This window comes from Schistocerca piceifrons, chromosome 3 (genome assembly GCF_021461385.2).
Source record: "Schistocerca piceifrons isolate TAMUIC-IGC-003096 chromosome 3, iqSchPice1.1, whole genome shotgun sequence".
NCBI classification, from domain to species: domain Eukaryota; kingdom Metazoa; phylum Arthropoda; class Insecta; order Orthoptera; family Acrididae; genus Schistocerca; species Schistocerca piceifrons.
In genome coordinates, this window is record NC_060140.1 from 88,239,786 (window position 1) to 88,258,646 (window position 18,861).

Consider the following 18,861-nt stretch of genomic DNA (forward strand, 5'->3'; position numbering starts at 1 on the left):
AGGTGTCGCCACCGGTGCCAACTTTGTGTGAATGCTCTGAAAAGCTAATCATTTGCATGTCATAGCATCTTCTTCCTGTCGGTTAAATTTCGCGTCTGTAGCAAGTCATCTTCGTGGTGTAGCAATTTTAATGGCCATTAGTGTATTTTTCTTTTCCTAGGTTCAGAACTCCAGTACGAAGTTGCAGAATTGTCACGCACCTATCGAGACACATCAAGAACTATACCATGGAGCTAATGCTGTAAGTATCACAGTGGGTCAGATGCACGTTAAGAGCGCATTTGAGCGCAACCTAACGCGTGTGCCCAACATGGGGGCACTCCGAAATCGTCTAGGCGCAAGGGTTTGTCACGTGGTCCCACGCTAATCGTTTACCGTGAGAGCAACAATGTCACGATATCAAGACGTCAGAGTCAACCGTCATAACCAATAAAGTATAACAATAGTTATTGTGATTTGGGCAACGCAGCTTTAGCTGTAATGTACTGTCTTCAGTCATCCACCTTTACTTTCTTAAAAGGAGTGTCCATAAAGTACGTGTGTACTTGGCGCATGACGTGGAGAGTTTTGATTGGTGGACTGCAGCTTTGAGGCGTGAAATCGTAAGTAACAGATTATTTTATGCGGACGTTGTCAGTTTACTTCTGCTAGCGTGCTTAAATGGATCAGCTCAGCCTAGCGTCAGTTTGCGCGCCATACCACACTTTGCTTGCAGAACTGCTGGACATGGTAGCGCTCGGTGTGTGGAACCCACGAACGGTTCCCGCAAGATGGAGTCTCAAACCAACTCGTTGTTAATGCGCGAGAACAGCGAGCAGACAACGTTGGGAGACATTACACAGGTTGGATAAGATCTTTTCGAGAAGAACTAAACTTCGGTCGTGATGAAGACGTCAGTGGCAGTTGAAATACAGGGGGTGGACAAAAATAAGGAAACAAGGAGAACATAACATATTACCACGCCTAATACGGTGTAGGAAAATCTTTTGGCATTCAAAACAGCTTCCAGTCCTCTCGGAATGGATAGAAACACGTCCTGTATTGTTTGTAGGGGAACTTTATACTGTTTTCCACAGAAAATGGTGGAAATTTCAGGTAACGATGATGTTGGTGGATAGCGATTAAGCATCCTTTCCAAGATGCTGCTCCAGGCGGGTGAAAAATAAACGTGCGCAACGCAAAATAATAAACGCTAAAACGGAGATTTCGCCATGTGTGACTACCCCTTGAAGCAGATCTCAGGATCTTTGAATGGACTTTAACATATAAATTACAACCTAAACATAAATGAATGATTAAGACAACTAATACTACTAAATGATAAACGTTGTTCCTGCTTGTATATTTGTTGTAGACTAAAAAACCTTTATATTACAAAATTTACATTTCCTAAATAAAATTACTAATCAGTTGCCAAATTCTGCCCCCTTTTATGACTGCGCGCTCTAATTTCAATAACGCTCGGGAGCTGGTTGTTGTCCTTACATTTCTGTCGGCGCAACTGACATTCCACTATTAAGATGGCTGAGTGGGCACCTATCGAAGGCCAATAAATTAAAAAAAAAAATACTTCCGTCCCTGTTGTGACGTATCGGATGATGTTTTTCCGCTTTCCCTGGATGAGGTATACCAGGTGTACCGGTATGAAATGAACGCTTTTTTGTGAAAATGAAACACTAATTTTGAATTGAAAAGTAAAAACATTTTATTCAAAGTACTGACCATTGCTGTCTATATATTTTGACCACCTTTCTGGCAATTTGTGGACACCACGCCATTAGAAATGTTCGTCTTTTGAAGCAACCCAATCAGACACCCAATTTTCGACTTCTTCGTAGGAGTCGAAGTGTTCCTCAGCCAATGCGCGTCACATTGATGAAAACAAATGATAGTCGGAAGGAGCCAAGTCTGGTGAATACGGCGGGTGGGGTAGCAGCTCCCGGCCAAGTGTTTTGATTGTATCCTGAACCAGTTTTGGGTTGTGTGCAGGTGCATTGTCGTGTAAAAAAATTATTTTGCCATGTCTTCTGGCCCATTCTGGTCTTTCTTCGATCAATGCATAGTTCAAATTGACCATTTGTTGTCTGTAGCCATTAATATTCACAGTTTCACCGGGTTTTAGAAGCTCATGATACACCACATCTTTCTGATCCCACGAAACACAGAGAATTTTCTCCTTGCCGAATCGATCTGGTTTTGCAGTCGATGTTGATGGTTGTCCCGGATTAACCCATGATTTTTGCCGTTTAGGATTCTTAAAATAAATCAATTTGTCATCGCCAGTAACAATTCGATGCAAAATTATTCACAGTTTCACCGGGTTTTACAAGCTCATGATGTACCACACCTTTCTGATCCCACCAAATAATTGCCGAATCGATCTGGTTTTGCAGTCCCGGATTAACCCATGATTTTTCGCGTTTAGGATTCTTAAAATACACTCCTGGAAATTGAAATAAGAACACCGTGAATTCATTGTCCCAGGAAGGGGAAACTTTATTGACACATTCCTGGGGTCAGATACATCACATGATCACACTGACAGAACCACAGGCACATAGGCACAGGCAACAGAGCATGCACAATGTCGGCACTAGTACAGTGTATATCCACCTTTCGCAGCAATGCAGGCTGCTATTCTCCCATCGAGACGATCGTAGAGATGCTGGATGTAGTCCTGTGGAACGGCTTGCCATGCCATTTCCACCTGGCGCCTCAGTTGGACCAGCGTTCGTGCTGGACGTGCAGACCGCGTGAGACGACGCTTCATCCAGTCCCAAACATGCTCAATGAGGGACAGATCCGGAGATCTTGCAGGCCAGGGTAGTTGACTTACACCTTCCAGAGCACGTTGGGTGGCACGGGATACATGCGGACGTGCATTGTCCTGTTGGAACAGCAAGTTCCCTTGCCGGTCTAGGAATGGTAGAACGATGGGTTCGATGACGGTTTGGATGTACCGTGCACTATTCAGTGTCCCCTCGACGATCACCAGTGGTGTACGGCCAGTGTAGGAGATCGCTCCCCACACCATGATGCCGGGTGTTGGCCCTGTGTGCCTCGGTCGTATGCAGTCCTGATTGTGGCGCTCACCTGCACGGCGCCAAACACGCATACGACCATCATTGGCACCAAGGCAGCAGCGACTCTCATCGCTGAAGACGACACGTCTCCATTCGTCCCTCCATTCACGCCTGTCGCGACACCACTGGAGGCGGGCTGCACGATGTTGGGGCGTGAGCGGAAGACGGCCTAACGGTGTGCGGGACCGTAGCCCAGCTTCATGGAGACGGTTGCGAATGGTCCTCGCCGATACCCCAGGAGCAACAGTGTCCCTAATTTGCTGGGAAGTGGCGGTGCGGTCCCCTACGGCACTGCGTAGGATCCTACGGTCTTGGCGTGCATCCGTGCGTCGCTGCGGTCCGGTCCCAGGTCGAAGGGCACGTGCACCTTCCGCCGACCACTGGCGACAACATCGATGTACTGTGGAGACCTCACGCCCCACGTGTTGAGCAATTCGGCGGTACGTCCACCCGGCCTCCCGCATGCCCACTATACGCCCTCGCTCAAAGTCCGTCAACTGCACATACGGTTCACGTCCACGCTGTCGCGCCATGCTACCAGTGTTAAAGACTGCGATGGAGCTCCGTATGCCACGGCAAACTGGCTGACACTGACGGCGGCGGTGCACAAATGCTGCGCAGCTAGCGCCATTCGACGGCCAACACCGCGGTTCCTGGTGTGTCCGCTGTGCCGTGCGTGTGATCATTGCTTGTACAGCCCTCTCGCAGTGTCCGGAGCAAGTATGGTGGGTCTGACACACCGGTGTCAATGTGTTCTTTTTTCCATTTCCAGGAGTGTAAATCCATTTTCCATTGCCAGTAACAGTTCGCTGCAAAACCGATTTTCTTTCATGTCTTTGAAGCAAAATTTGACAAATGGTTTTTCGGTTTTCTATCTGTCTTTCATTCAATTCGTGTGACACCCATTTTCCACACTTTTGGATCTTTCCGATAGCTTTCAAACCGTCAGAAATTGTTTGTTGTGCAACATTTAGCGTTGCTTCCATTTGATACTGACTCAAAGTATCAGCTTCATCCAATATTGCTTGCAATTCGGTGTCTTCGAACTTTTTTGGTGGTCTTCCACGTTCTTAAATTCTTACATCAAAATTATTATTTCTGAACTGTTGAGACCATCTTTTTCATGTTGCTTCTGATAGACCATGATCACCATATGCTTCGAAAAGCATTCGATGCGACTCAGCAGCACTTTTTTATCAAATGAAAACCAAAAATTAATGCTTTCCGCAAATCATCACTTTCTGGTACAAAATTCGACATTGTTAACACGATGAAAACATATGATGTTGTTTGTTCCATGACTTGATGTACACTAAATATCTTTGACAGATGTCATACCAAGCAAACAAACAAAAAATAAGGCTCGTTCACAACAAATGTTCCCTACCGACACACTTGTATCTTAACGCTCATTTCATACCGGTACACCTGGTAAATCTTCGATACGATGCTCTTGAGACACCAACCACTTCGTCTGTCTTGTTTACGGACGCATCCACCATATGAACATCAAAAATTTACCCACGTTCGACTTCAGTTAGCTCCGATACGATGCATTCGCAACTACATAGAACACCATGCTTACCACGACTGACGTACGCAACGTATTCTGGGCATTGTACAGGTGCCGTTTGTGGTCAAATACAACAGCGTAACCTGCGGGCTTGGCTAGCATCAGCATTTATGTTCAGACATACATTTCCTTACTTTTTTAAAATAGTTTCTTTTCCGAAACAGTCTCATAAAATTTCAACAACCAATTTATGTTTCGACCGTCTCAGATAGTCTTCACATCATAAGAATGAGATGGTAGTTCAGGCGCAACCACTTTGAGAGAACCACATCATCATTTGATAGTTTCGTCCGAGGAAACACGCTTCCCATTCGCGGATGCTCAGGGAATTGTGTTCGCTGGTGCAAGAAAATTTCAGCAAGTAGACAACAACAAAACCACCATCCTTAGAACGGAGAGTAGAGCTGTGGAACATTGAAAGTGATAGAAAAGGGATATTTCTATATTTTACAACGTTTCGGTTGCTGCCATTTTCAGATCAGAACTTAGAATCCATAAAACAAGTTGAGTGTCATTTGAAAGTGATTTACGCTGCAGACATTATGCGGAGGTGAAAAACCTTACATGGGATAGACCAGCTTGGAGACCGACATCAAATCTGCCTTCGGACTGAAGAGCGCAGTAACACCATTAATATGAACAGTGATTAAACGAGGATGAGTAATTTATGCCATCTCAAGAAGGTGTCTTCGAAGACCACGACATAATCGTCGTATTCGCGCAAAAGACCCACAGATTTGAATCTTAATACTTCTTCCTGTGTGATATCTGCATGGTGTTTCATGTCCACGCAGACAAACTTTGATAAACAGCCGGGCAAACACAAAGGAACTTTATTTTTATTACAAATTGTTAAACACGTCACAACGACACATTGAACTTTAAATTATATTAAGCCGTGGCGGCTGGCGCTAGGGTGTTCTACTTGCATCGCTGGTATCGATATTCAGTTGTCCTGCTATCTTTGACTGCTTCCCCGGATGGTTTTCCGGGTGAACGTGTGACGAGAGAGTGTCCGGTGTGCGTTCAACGAGCCAACTTGTGTTGAAAACCTGCCTGCTCCCTAGCCGTGGTGCACTGGCCTCGCCGTGCTCGCCGCCCTTGTCTTTTGTCGCGCCGGATGTACGGTGCCGATAATTTGGCGCCTTCACGTGCAAAATTGTGGTGGATTCGTCATCTCATACTGAACAGCTTCCCAGCTCGTAGTATGCAAGCTCCAAGTTACGCATGACTTTTATTCTGTGTTTAACTAAGAAGATCGTTGAAACTTATTGTGGCATGGATAGCTGCCGGAGATGGTTCTCAACTTGGTTCCACATTGACTAGTTTAGGGAGGCTAATATTTCTCATTTCGTTTATCATCATCTCTGGAGCGTGTGTTTTAAGTCGTTTTCATGCAAGTTTTAACTTGTTTTAGGACATATTGACCGCTTGGGAATTTAATGCTCGAAGTGCCTTAAGGCAACTGGAAGAGATCTCTATGTTTCCTGCTAACTTACTGGGAGACGGGTAATGTTAGAGTAATTGCTCCATAAGAATGTGGGGGCATGCTTATTACACTACTGGCGATTAAAATTGCTGCACCAAGAAGAAATGCAGATGATAAACGGGTATTCATTGGACAAATATATTATTCTAGAACTGACATGTGATTACATTTTCACGCAATCTGCGTGCCTCAGAAATCAGTACCCAGAATAACCACCTCTGGTCGTAATAACGGCCTTGATACCCCAAGGCATTGAGTCAAACAGAGCTTGGATGGCGTGTACAGGTACAGCTGCCCATCCAGCTTCAACACGTTACCACAGTTCATGACGAGTAGTGACTGGCGTATTTTGATGAGCCAGTTGCTCGACCACCATTGACCAGACGTTTTCAATTGGTGAGAGATCTGGAGAATGTGCTGGCCAGGGCAGCACTCGAACATTTTCTGTATCCGGAAAGACCCGTACAGGACCTGCAACATGCGATCGTGCATTATCCTGCTGAAATGTAGGGTTTTGCAGGAATAGAATCTAGGCTGGAGCCACGGGTCGTAACACGTCTGAAAAATAACGTCCACTCTTCAAAGTGCCGTCAATGCCAACAAGAGGTGACCGAGACGTGTAACCAATGGCACCCCATACCATCCCGTCGGGCGATACGTCAGTATGGCAATGACGAATACACGCTTTCAATGTGCGTTCACCGCGATGTCGCTAAACACGGATGCGACCATCATGATGCTGTAGACAGAACCTGGATTCATCCGAAAAAATGACGTTTTGCCATTCTTGCGCCCAGGTTCGTCGTTGAGTACGCCATCGCAGGCACTCCTGTCTGTGATGCAGCGTCAAGGGCAACCGCAGCCATGGTCTCCGAGCTGATAGTCCATGCTGCTGCAAACGTCGTCGAACTGTTCGTGCTGATGGTTGTTGTCTTGCAAACGTCCCCATCTGTTGACTCAGGGATCGAGACGTGGCTGCACGATCCGTTACAGCCATGCGGATAAAATGCCTGTCATCTCGACTGCTAGTGATACAAGGCCGTTGGGATCCAGCACGGCGTTCCGTATTACCCTCCTGAACACACCGATTCCATATTCTGCTAACAGTCATTAGATCGCGACCAACGCGAGCAGCAATGTCGTGATACGATAAACCGCAATCGCGATAGGCTACAATTGGACCTTTATCAACGTCGGAAACGTGATGGTACGCATTTCTCCTCCTTACACGAGGCATCACAACAACATTTCACCAGGCAACGGCGGTCAACTGCTGTTTGTATATGAGAAATCGGTTGGAAACTTTCCTCATGTCAGCACGTTGTAGGTGTCGCCACCGACGCCAACCTTGTGCGAATGCTCTGAAAAGCTAATCATTTGCATGTCATAGCATCTTCTTCCTGTCGGTTAAATTTCGCGTCTGTTGTCCGTGGTGTAGCAATTTTAATGGCCAGTAGTGTATGTTCATATAGGCACGAGATATTCGGAGTAGTACTATTCTACAGTCTGTGCATATTTGCATTTGAAATTACCTACTGTTTAATGTTCAAATAAATAACGATGCAAATTTCATTTACTGTTGTTCAAATGTAATTAAACGTGTGTGCATTTTACGACTAATTTCTTGAATTAGATGTGGTCATATGGCGTTTTCATTTAAATATTGGGCCGCGAACGTTCATATATTACAGCATACCTTCATAAATCACGGCTTCACAACTACTCGTGGTAGTTGCTCAATTTAATACTTACCACACACCTTAACAATTAACACACACCTGACAATCTTCTAACTAATAATTGTCCATATCCGTCGAGCATAACGTTATTTCGTTGCAAATCGTCAAATGCACCACTGACTTCGACAATCAGCGCAGATTTAGTGGCAGTTTAATTATTAGGTGCCATATTCTACACATGGCAAAAAATAAGGAAACAGGATTCAGATCATGAGAGCTCAACGACCCATCAATAAGTGTTAAGTATTTTATTTAAGAAATGGTTTCTTTTGTGGCACGGTCACACGTAATTTCAACAAGATATTACAGGTTTCGATCGTCATCAGCCATCTCCCGGTCATAAGGAGGAGGAAGTCTGCTAGAATTTCTTGCGGCAGCGAACACGGTTCCTCCATATCCTGGAGCTGGAAGCGCCTTTCCTCGGACGGAGCTCCATCCCGGCTCCCAATGCATCACTGACTGGGCACGCCTCCAACAACCCGCTGATGTATTGGAGTGCGGCGCGAACACAATTTTACTGCCGCAGAAGACAAAAGCAATTTAGGAGACAACCAGCAAGCCGTGGAGCTATCCGGCCTAGTCTGTGGACCGAATTTAATCAGTATTTCTTTAAGCAAGTGGCAACTTGGCGTCTGGGTGTAAAAGTTAATAAGGACAACTTCCTGTCGCGCTCGTCCTTGAAGACATAAGATTAAAAACAAGAATGGGAGTGGAGTTTCGTGTGATAAATTCAGAGCAGCAAATCCCCCGTAAGGCAGTTCTTGGAGAATGACTCATCCAGACATTAGATTTTAATCCATGGTGTGTAAAAAGAAATGTGCACTGACGTTACTCTCCACAATTTTTGCGCTGATAATATGTTCAAAATACGAAATTAAAGGAAATAAAACTACTCTAATATTTATTTTAATGAAAGAGAAATAAAGCAGAAGTAGCACCTACAATACACGTCCGTAAATAGATACCACATGGTAAACGGAAATATACAGGGTGTTACAAAAAAGTACGGCCGAACTTTCAGGAAACATTCCTCACACACAAATAAAGAAAAGATGTTATGTGGACATGTGTCCGGAAAAGCTTAATTTCCATGTTAGAGCTCATTTTAGTTTCGTCAGTATGTACTGTACTTCCTCGATTCCCCGCCAGTTGGCCCAATTGAAGGAAGGTAATGTTGACTTCGGTGCTTGTGTTGACATGCGACTCATTGCTCTACAGTACTAGCATCAAGCATATCAGTACGTAGCATCAACAGGTTAGTGCAATGTTTACAAACGCAGAGTTGGCAGATGCCCATTTGATGTATGGATTAGCACGGTACGACAGCCGTGGAGCGGTATGTTTGTATCGAGACAGATTTCCAGAACGACGGTGTCGCGACAGGAAGACGTTCGAAGCAATTGATTGGCGTCTTAGGGAGCACGGAATATTCCAACCTATGACTCGCGACTGGGGAAGACCTAGACCGACGAGGACACCTGCAATGGACGAGGCAATTCTTCGTGCAGTTGACGATAACCCTAATGTCAGCGACAGAGAAGTTGCTGCTGCACAAGGTAACGTTGACCACATCACTGTACGGAGAGTTCTACGGGAGAACCAGTTGTTTCCGTATAATGTACAGCGTGTGCAGGCACTATCAGCAGCTGATTGGCCTCCACGGGTACACTTCTGCGAATGGTTCATCTAACGATGTGTCAATCCTCATTTCAGTTCAAATGTCCTCTTTACGAATGAGGCTTCAGTCCAACGTGATCAAATTGTAAATTTTCACAATCAACATATGTGGACTGACGAGAATCCGCACGCAATTGTGCAATCACGTCATCAACACAGATTTTCTGTGAACGTTTGGGCCGGCCGCGGTGGCCGTGCGGTTCTGGCGCTGCAGTCCGGAACCGCGGGACTGCTACGGTCGCAGGTTCGAATCCTGCCTCGGGCATGGGTGTGTGTGATGTCGTTAGGTTAGTTAGGTTTAAGTAGTTCTAAGTTCTAGGGGACTTATGACCTAAGATGTTGAGTCCCATAGTACTCAGAGCCATTTGAACCATTTTGAACGTTTGGACAGGCATTGTTGGTGATGTCTTGATTGGGCCCCATGTTCTTCCACCTACGCTCAATGGAGCACGTTATCATGATTTCATAGGGGATACTCTACCTGTGCTGCTAGAACATGTGCCTTTACAAGCACGACACAACATGTGGTTCATGCACGATGGAGCCCCTGCACATTTCAGTCGAAGTGCTCGTACGCTTCTCAACAACAGATTCGGTGACCGATGGATTAGTAGAGGCGGACCACTTCCATGACCTCCACGCTCTCCTGAATCAAGTCTCTTGACTTTCATTTATGGGGGCATTTGAAAGCTCTTGTCTACGCAACCCCGATACCAAATGTAGAGACTCTTCGTGCTCGTATTGTGGACGGCTGTGATACAATACGCCATTCTCCAGGGCTGCATCAGCGCATCAGCGATTCCATGCGACGGAGGGTGGATGCATGTATCCTCGCTAACGGAGGACATTTTGAACATTTCCTGTAACAAAGTGTTTGAAGTCACGCTGGTACATTCTGTTGCTGTGTGTTTCCATTCCATGATTAATGTGATTTGAAGAGAAGTAATAAAATAAGCTCTAATATGGAAAGTAAGCGTTTCCGGTCACATGTACACATATTTTCTTTCTTTGTATGTGAGGAATGATTCCCGAAAGTTTGGTCGTATCTTTTTGTAACACCCTGTGTAGACATCAATGTATGGGGTTCAAGTGGTTAACAAATTCAATTAATATCAACTTATTGATAGCGCGAAGAAAATTCTTGATTCACGTTTTTTCCCTTTTGGAAGTAGCCTTACGTTGAGCATAACACAGTATCTCGGCTTACGGTTCAAATGGTTCAAATGGCTCTGAGCACTATGGGACTTAACATCTGTGGTCATCAGTCCCCTAGAACTTAGAACTACTTAAACCTAACTAACCTAAGGACATCACACACATCCATGCCCGAGGCAGGATTCGAACCTGCGACCGTAGCAGTCGCGCGGTTTCGTCTTATGGTAGTTTGCGACGATTTTCTAGTGTAACACAGTAAAAATCAACGAAATATTTCTGTGTTCTGTAGAGTCGATAAACGAGGACCTACAGCAGCCTCTCGATTACTCCTGACATGTAACTTAGTTTCCGTTGAACATTAATGACGAAGGACAACTCTTAGGAATAAAAGCTACCAGCATAATCGCGCGTGTTAACACGCTGCCCAAAGGGTTCGGGGAGGCGCACCGGCCTCTAATAGAATACGCCCGGACGATTAACGATATTGGCCGCTGTGTTGGCCAGGCTGGTTGTGGTTTTTAGGCGGTTTGCCACAATCGACGAGATGAATACAGAATATGGGAGGCAATAATATTGCTGCGAAAAGTTTTCGTATCGGACCGTTCTTTGTATTTGTTGTACAAGTACTTTAATACACGCACTTTTGTACATTTGCGGTAGACTGCAGTAGAAAAACAGCAGTTACATGATATGATCTGAAAAAGAACCACTGCCTCATAAACCTTTTCGCTGGTGTAAACAGAGTGTCTCTCCTAAGAGAAGTCAGGCGCATTTTCTCTGATGTTTCGGCAGATATTTGCAATTTTGTTTTTCATTTTTAGAGGGATTTTACGTGCTGACTGTTACTGCCAAGCATGCAGCGCTACCGAGTTGCTCCTGGAGTAGAGGTTATTCTTCGTATTTTACTGTCCCTGTTAATACAAATCGATAAAGCTAATACCGCACAAGGTTAATTTGGGACCACTTTATCGAACAGGCACGTAAAATTCTGCTTTCTAAAATGATTTTTTTCGTAATTGGGACCAAACCGACGCTTTCCGTCCACTCCGAGCGTCTCATCGAAGATGTGGTGAGCAGCATTCGTTTTCCTTGGCTCCAGCTACACAGTGCATAAACAGAAGTGCAAATATCTGCTGGAACACGACAGCGAAATCGCCTGACGATTCTTAGGAGAGAGACACCCTGTCTAATGATAAGAGAAACTCGGCATCGCACCCCTTTCAGATATAATGAAAATATAGCCCATTGGATAGCCCGTCAGCCGGCCGTTGTGGTCGAGCGGTTCTAGGCGCTTCAGTCTGGAACCGCGAGACCGCTACGATCGCAAGTGCGAATCCTGCCTAGGGCATGGATGTGTGTGATGTCCTTAGGTTAGTTAGGTTTTAGTAGTTCTAAGTTCTAGGGGACTGGTGACCTCAGATCTTAAGTTCCATAGTGCTCAGAGATATATGAACCAGTTTTGACAGCCCGTCAACAAATGAACATGGATCAAGCGTGAAAACAGGAAGAAGGTACACTGAATTATGAAAAAAAAAGAAACAGAAAAGGAACAGTGTATTGTCCTAGATCAAGATGTGCAACATCGAGTTAATTGCCAGTGTCACGGCGATGTCATTGTGTGGTCACGGTGTTCGACTGCAAAGCGGAAAATTTGTATCCAGACTTCTCTCGTAATCGAGTTTTTCACAAAATTATGACTTTCCCGTCCAGTCATTGACGTATCTGTTCTCCCTCTGTAGCCTTGGCAATTGCCATACTATTAACTGGTTATAGCGTATGAGTCATGTGGTGAGAATATACGAGGCTTGGAACTTTAATAGTTGCAACTATTTAGTTACATGCTTGGGTAGATCAGTTGGTAGAGCACTTGCCCGCGAAAGGCAAAGGTCCCGAGTTCGAGTCTCGGTCCGGCACACAGTTTTAATCTGCCAGGAAGTTTCATACCAGCACACACTCCGCTGCAGAGTGAAATTCTCATTCTGGAAACATTCCCCAGGCTGTGGCTAAGCCATGTCTCGCAATATCCTTTCTTTCAGGAGTGCTAGTTCTGCAAGGTTCACAGGAGTGCTTCTGTGAAGTTTGGAAGGTAGGAGACGAGGTACTTGTTGTGTCTAGGCAAGACAGCCTAGACACAATGAGAGGAAGCCGAAAGGCACGCGTTTAAACTCACGCAGGCTGGCGTGAGGTCTGAAACAGGATACGTAATGAATGCTATAAAGAAAAGTACGTAGCTTCTGGAATACTTAACTTTAATCCATAATTGTAGAACATCGCTCTTGATGATACATGCTTCATAATATTAATTAGCAATTGAATACGGCGCCTTGCTAGGTCGTAGCAAATGTAGCTGAAGGCTAGGCTAACTATCGTCTCGGCAATTGAGAGCGTAATTGTCAGTGATCCCCTTCTGGCAAAGTCGTCTGTACAACTCGGGCGAGTGCTAGTAAGTCTCTCTAGACCTGCCGTGTGGTGGTGCTCGGTCTGCTATCACTGACAGTGGCGACACGCGGGTTCGACGTATACCAACGGACGGCGGCCGATTTAAAGGCTACCACCTAGCAAGTGTGGTGTCTGGCGGTGACACCACAGTACTGGCAGAAGTAAAGCTGTGGGGACGGGGCGTGAGTCGTGCTTGGGTAGCTCAGTTGGTAGAGCACTTGCCCGCGAAAGGCAAAGGTCCCGAGTTCGAGTCTCGGTCCGACACACAGTTTTAATCTGCCAGGAAGTTTCATACCAGCGCACACTCCGCTGCAGAGTGAAAATCTCATTCTGGAAACATCCCCCAGGCTGTGGCTAACCCATGTCTCCGCAATATCCTTTCTTTCAGGAGTGCTAGTTCTGCAAGGTTCGCAGGAGAGCTGTGAAGTTTGGAAGGTAGGAGACGAGGTACTGGCAGAAGTAAAGCTGTGGGGACGGGGCGAGAGTCGTCCTTGGGTAGCTCAGTTGGTAGAGCACTTGCCCGCGAAAGGCAAAGGTCCCGAGTTCGAGTCTCAGTCCGGCACACAGTTTTAATCTGCCAGGAAGTTTCATACCAGCGCACACTCCGCTGCAGAGTGAAAATCTCATTCTGGAAACACCCCCCAGGCTGTGGCTAAGCCATGTCTCCGCAATATCCCTTATTTCAGGAGTGCTAGTTCTGCAAGGTTCGCAGGAGAGCTTCTGTGAAGTTTGGAAGGTAGGAGACGAGGTACTGGCAGAAGTAAAGCTGTGGGGACGGGGCGTGAGTCGTGCTTGGGTAGCTCAGTTGATAGAGCACTTGCACGAGTCACGGTCCAGCACACAGTTTTAATCTGCCAGGAAGCTTCATACCAGCGCACACTCCGCTGCAGAGTGAAAATCTCATTCTGGAAACATCCCCAAAGCTGTGGCTAAGCCATGTCTCCACAATATCCTTTCTTTCAGGAGTGCTAGTTCTGCAAGGTTCGCAGGAGAGCTTCTGTGAAGTTTGGAAGGTAGGAGACGAGGTACCGGCAGAAGTAAAGCTGTGGGGACGGGGGCGTGAGTCGTGCTTGGGTAGCTCAGGTGGTAGAACACTTGCCCGCGGAAGGCAAAGGTCCCGAGTTCGAGTCTCGGTCCGGCACACAGTTTTAATCTGCCAGGAAGTTTCATACCAACGCACACTCCGCTGCAGAGTGAAAATCTCATTCTGAAATCATTAACAGCTTGCACTCAACGTGCTTGAGCATTGTCCTGCAAAATGATGGCCAGGTTCTGCCGAAAGTGTCATCACTTCTGTCTCTATGCTGTTAATTTTTGGAACACAGCCTACGATCAGCTTAGAGACAGAGGTGATGACACTTTCTGCAGGACCTGACCATCATTTTGCCGGACAATGCTCAACCACGTTGAGTACAAGCTGTTACTGATTTGTTTGACTGATGGGGCTGCTAAGTGCTATACCACCTACTGCACTCCCCTGACTTGAGCCCTCGTAAGTTCAACTCGATTTCTAAACGGAAGGGAACACTTCATGGCATTCACTTAAGAACTGCAACAAATTCGTTGGGCAATAGGCCGCACCTCTCGAACTGTCATCACAGCTGGCACTGCTAAGAGTATCCTACGACTTCCACATCGCTGGAAACGGGTTATACACAATTCTGGGGACTACTTTGAAGGTCAGTAAAACTTTGAAACACTTATCTATTTTGTACGAGCTGTAAATAAATAGTTGCCACTATTAAAATTCCAACCCCCGTATTACTTTTGCGAATAAAAGTGATGAATAGTGACAGCAGGCGAGATGCTGCAGAGACCTCTCACAAAAATTATAAAAGAACGATAAAAGGTGTCAACTACTCGTACGTTACAACAAAAGAATTCAAGAGCCAAACTTCCAAAATGGAACGCAAAAGTCACAAGATGCGGTACTTGTATAAAAGAAATACAATGTATGGCGTCTGGAGGTCCCATCCTTACAACTCGCTGCTGAAAACGAACATTACACTACGACACAGACACAAATTTGAACACAGTGAACACACACTTCAATGACTGGACGGTCATTTCATAATTTCGTGAAAAATAGGTGGGGTACGAAAGAGAGATTTAAACACGGATCTCCTCCTTGGTAGCGCAAAGCCGTGACCACAAAGCCACGAAGCCATGGCTTTTCAATCTAGCTCTGTGTTTCACGTCTTGAGGTTGGACCGTTCGCTGTTCCTATTTTCCTTCTTTTTATTTTTTCAAAGTTCCTTACACCTACTTTACAAATGTTGACCCAAATATTAATTTTTTCGGCAGTTTCTGATGTGTTTGGGTCAACATTTCTAAAACTCTGATTCCTCTCTCTCAAACTCCATCTTATGGTGAGAAAGGGAGAGTTTTAGTTTTAGCGAATCAAAATTTACGAAGTAAATAAGTATTTTTTTATTTAGCATTTTCTGCGCAAAAATGAGAACATGGATTTTGTTGAATTACAGCGCCAACTACCAAGAATCAAAACAAATGTTTCAGACAAAAGTACGTAGTTTTTTATGTAGAATCTGATTCTGCAATAAACAATGGGAGGTTCCCATTTGAAATATTAAAGTTCCCTCCCGCCCCACCCTAGGGGGCTGGGGTGTGTCTGTGAAGTCTTCTGAGACTCAACTGCCACGGTCATCAGTCCCTAAGCCTACACACTACTTAACCTAAATTATCCTAAGGACAAACACACACACCCATGCCCGAGGGAGGACTCGAACCTCCGCCGGGACCAGCCGCACAGTCCATGACTGCAGCGCCTAGACCGCTCGACTAATCCCGCGCGCATGATGCTGGGGTGGCGGGATAATTTTAGCACCAGCAGATGTCCTCCTCGAAAATAATCAACTTTGGATATTACACATTTTTTCGTGTGAAGCTTCTTTTCCAAGTTATTCTGGTTTGTCAAATTAAAATGTACACCCTGTATAATAAGCTGTTCCAATGCGTTCATTTTTCGTTGCTTTGCTTGCTTCGACTGCTTTGCTTCTTTTGCTGCCTTCCTGTTCGAACTGTTACACAGATCAATGATCAATTTGTTAGTAACACTAGACGATAGTATTGATTACGTTGCTGAAGCTATGATATTGGCGAGCTTAGTCTTACAGGTATTTATTGTATACGAATGACATGCTAGCCAATGGACAAAAGTTGTCAGAGGCGTGTAACTTCTGCTCAATGTAAATATATGTTTCACCGTCTTACATGCTTTCATTTCAGTAGTCAATAGAGAGAATCTTCCTAGTGATCGATAGAAACGGACTTTGATAAATAACAGATAGAAGACGTGGTTGAAAGACAATCAGCGATTTATTAACAATAGTGATTTCGAATGGACTTGCCTATTTTTTCGAAGTAATTACGAGTGCTGAATTGATTTTATTGTTGTTCATCTGAAGGACTAAATTTCATAATGTGATTGATTACTAATCAGAGATGATATTCAAACTGTTGATGAAGCAGAGCCAGAGTTGTTATTGTAGTGCTCTGAAGGAAAAAATAGTTCAAATGGCTCTGAGCACTATGGGACTCAACTTCTGAGGTCATTAGTCCCCTAGAACTTAGAACTAGTTAAACCTAACTAACCTAAGGTCATCACACACATCCATGCCAGAGGCAGGATTCGAACCTGCGACCGTAGCGGTCTCGCGGTTCCAGACTGCAGCGCCTAGAACCGCACGGCCACTTCGGCCGGCGCTCTGAAGGAAACTCCATGGTATGATTCTATGGAGATAACGAAGAATTTTCTAGGTGGCATAGTTAACAGAATCATGTTATATCTAGGTTCAGGATTATTGAATGAGTAACTATTTTACCTTTGCGTCATCGTAATTTTTACCAGATGTAGCTATAATAGTTTATGCCTCTTGATTTATAAGCAAATACAAAACCAAAACGGAGGCTACAGCGTATTAATATTCACAAGGTTTAACGAGACGGCATAGTAACTGTTTTGCTTTATGTATTCTTGTGCTAGCTTTTTTTTCGTTGTGGTATCTATGTAAGAAAGTGAGTCTGTTCATATGCACACGCATGTATCAATCTACACCACTCAAATTGCTGCAGTTAAGAGAATGCGCCTGAGAAACATGTGTAAAACATAGGAAACGATTTTTATTTGTCAGAGACATACCCTCCAGTGTAGAAGTAGCTGTACAGTGAATGGATAGCCCTCTGAATGGAGGATAGCCCTCTGACATGATTGCAAAGAATAATTCGTTAATATAAAAGAAACTGTTAGCTGATGAAAAACCGTGGGTATGAGATCTCCGTTGTTTGGGGATTTCTCACTTTTGGTAGTGGTGAGTGGTGAAGATTCATTGAAACGGAGAGTGCCAGATGACGTCAATTTTCTTCTTTTCGTTTTGCACAGCTCGAACTTTATAGCTGTCTGCACGTGATAGACGTCACTTACCTGCATTTGTATTTCCTGCGTATTTGAACAGATTCTCTTCTGTTCCGTGCGATGCCACCGTAGTTTAAACGTGCATGAGAGATTGCCATGTGCAGAATTTGAAACTACTAGACGTAGACACGCAACCTGCAGGATATAAGCGCCCAAACAACAACAACAAGACGATTGTAACTTTCTATCTCGTATGTTTGTGTGAGTAAAGCTTTGCGTGTGTTTGTATTTTTATGTGTACATGAGGGAAAGAGATAGAGACTGAGAGAGAGAGGGAGACAGAGTGATACAAGGAGGGAGAATTGCCACATACACTCCTGGAAATGGAAAAAAGAACACATTGACACCGGTGTGTCAGACCCACCATACTTGCTCCGGACACTGCGAGAGGGCTGTACAAGCAATGATCACACGCACGGCACAGCGGACACACCAGGAACCGCGGTGTTGGCCGTCGAATGGCGCTAGCTGCGCAGCATTTGTGCACCGCCGCCGTCAGTGTCAGCCAGTTTGCCGAGGCATACGGAGCTCCATCGCAGTCTTTAACACTGGTAGCATGCCGCGACAGCGTGGACGTGAACCGTATGGGCAGTTGACGGACTTTGAGCGAGGGCGTATAGTGGGCATGCGGGAGGCCGGGTGGACGTACCGCCGAATTGCTCAACACGTGGGGCGTGAGGTCTCCACAGTACATCGATGTTGTCGCCAGTGGTCGGCGGAAGGTGCACGTGCCCGTCGACCTGGGACCGGACCGCAGCGACGCACGGATGCACGCCAAGACCGTAGGATCCTACGCAGTGCCGTAGGGGACCGCACCGCCACTTCCCAGCAAATTAGGGACACTGTTGCTCCTGGGGTATCGGCGAGGACCATTCGCAACCGTCTCCATGAAGCTGGGCTACGGTCCCGCACACCGTTAGGCCGTCTTCCGCTCGCGCCCCAACATCGTGCAGCCCGCCTTCCAGTGGTGTCGCGACAGGCGTGAATGGAGGGACGAATGGAGACGTGTCGTCTTCAGCGATGAGAGTCGCTTCTGCCTTGGTGCCAATGATGGTCGCATGCGTGTTTGGCGCCGTGCAGGTGAGCGCCACAATCAGGACTGCATACGACCGAGGCACACAGGGCCAACACCCGGCATCATGGTGTGGGGAGCGATCTCCTACACTGGCCGTACACCACTGGTGATCGTCGAGGGGACACTGAATAGTGCACGGTACATCCAAACCGTCATCGAACCCATCGTTCTACCATTCCTAGACCGGCAAGGGAACTTG